Consider the following 1,875-nt stretch of genomic DNA (forward strand, 5'->3'; position numbering starts at 1 on the left):
GAAGAACCACTGTAAGATTCAGTAGACAGTTAACTGAAGCTCAAGCATATCTTCCCACCTATGTCCATGCAACTCCTTCGTTCATACCTTTCTGGACTCTGAACAGAGCACTACACCCAAGACATAGCCCTGGTTCCATGTTCCCTGCCCTTGGTTTTACAACCCCCAAACCATGGTGTTCCAGTCCCATCTGCTAGTTTACCTCTTGACCCGGTACTTCTTATCGCAAATGAGAAGGAGTGGATGGCAGAAATGGGAGCAAAGCTTGTGATTCTCAAGTGAAAGTACTTCGGGAAGGTAGGAAGAAATATCATTTTTTGAAGGGTTTGGTCTCTTCAGCAATGTGTGCTTTGGTCCTCCTCTTTCTGGAGGGCATTGGAGGCTGTAGCAGCAGTTCTGGATTGCTAAGCGGATTGGCTTTGGTAGCTATGGAAACATCCAGTGTTGCTGGCAAAGGGGGAGGAGAGCTAAAGGTGCTGAGCAGCGCCAAAGAGCTGCTTAACAAGCAGTCAAGGGGTTCCTCTCTAGAAGAATCTCTAAGGTCTCCCAGAATAATGGGAGAAAGCTGAGGGGTTGGAGTCCCCACATTGCTGGTGGAGATAAAGCCAGAAGAATTCTAATTTGTCTGCTGTTATGGACCTCTTTATCCCTTCCATCTGCCTCATGTCGCTGCAACCCTTGTGTGGCCTGAGGTACTGAGAATCACATTTAGGTAACCGACACCTGTTGTTTGTCACTCTGCCTCAGTTCTTCCTTCCAGTAACCATGGCACAATTTCCCTCATGGTTATTCATCAGCTCTACCTCTCTCCATCGATCAAATTATGGTAGGATTAACTCTACCCCTGGCTCCAGAACAACCAATCAGAAAGAATAAGAATTATCTTTTGGCCAAAACGACAGGTTCAGGAATGGGCAAATGATCCAAATAGCCAGTAAAGCTCAATGTTATTTTTACTGGGAATCCTTAAACCAAAAATAATTATTCTTTTTCTAATAAACTTGAATGAGATCTACTGCTGTTGTGGGAATCTTAGGAACACATGGGTTAGTAATTTTTGGAACCTGAACAGACTTAGAGGAGAACAAAAGTGAGAAATATTTTGGTTGTATTCCAGTGATATCAACTGAGCCAAGACCTACCTTGGAATTTGTTAGTTATTAGAGCCTGATTTTGCTTAAGGGAATATTTTGCCTTTTTTTCCCCTGTCACTTTGTATTGTTGTATAGATACAATCTATAAGACAAGAAGCATAGGGTTATCGAGGCATGGTGAAGCATGTCTATAATCCCAGCATTCAAGAGGCTGACGCAGTAGGATTGCTATGAGTTCCAGGCCAGCTTGGGCTACATAGTAAGTTCAAGGCCTGCATGAACCACACAGTGAGACCCTGTCTGAAAGGAGGAGGAGGTGGTGGGGCATAGAAGGAGGAAGTGGTGGGGGCTAGAAGGAGGAGGAGGAAGGGAAAGGAGGAGGAAGGGAGAAGAGGTACCAGGAGCAATAGGTTGAACACAAAATCATGCAATCTAGTTCTAGTTTCCTTTTATTTAATCTTTGATACAACTATGAGATGTAAGCAGGGCAATAGTTGTTATTGTCCCACTGAAGTGGTGATAAAATCATACCCTCATTTTGTTGAATGATTCATCCAAGGTCTTCTAGCTAACAGATGATAGGTTTTGGAATTGGCTGCCTTCTGAAGAAGGAAGAGGGATGAATCTGTTGACATAATGTTACTGTTTGATAAGAGGAGGAGTAAGTTCTAGTAGCACAGTGGGGTGAATATACTCAACAATAATGCCTTACATACCTCAAAATAGAAAAAAATGACCAAATGTACTCACCATAAAGAAATGATCATGGCTGAAGCTGATG

This window comes from Octodon degus, unplaced genomic scaffold (genome assembly GCF_000260255.1).
Source record: "Octodon degus isolate 3935 unplaced genomic scaffold, OctDeg1.0 scaffold00028, whole genome shotgun sequence".
In the NCBI taxonomy this organism is placed as follows: domain Eukaryota; kingdom Metazoa; phylum Chordata; class Mammalia; order Rodentia; family Octodontidae; genus Octodon; species Octodon degus.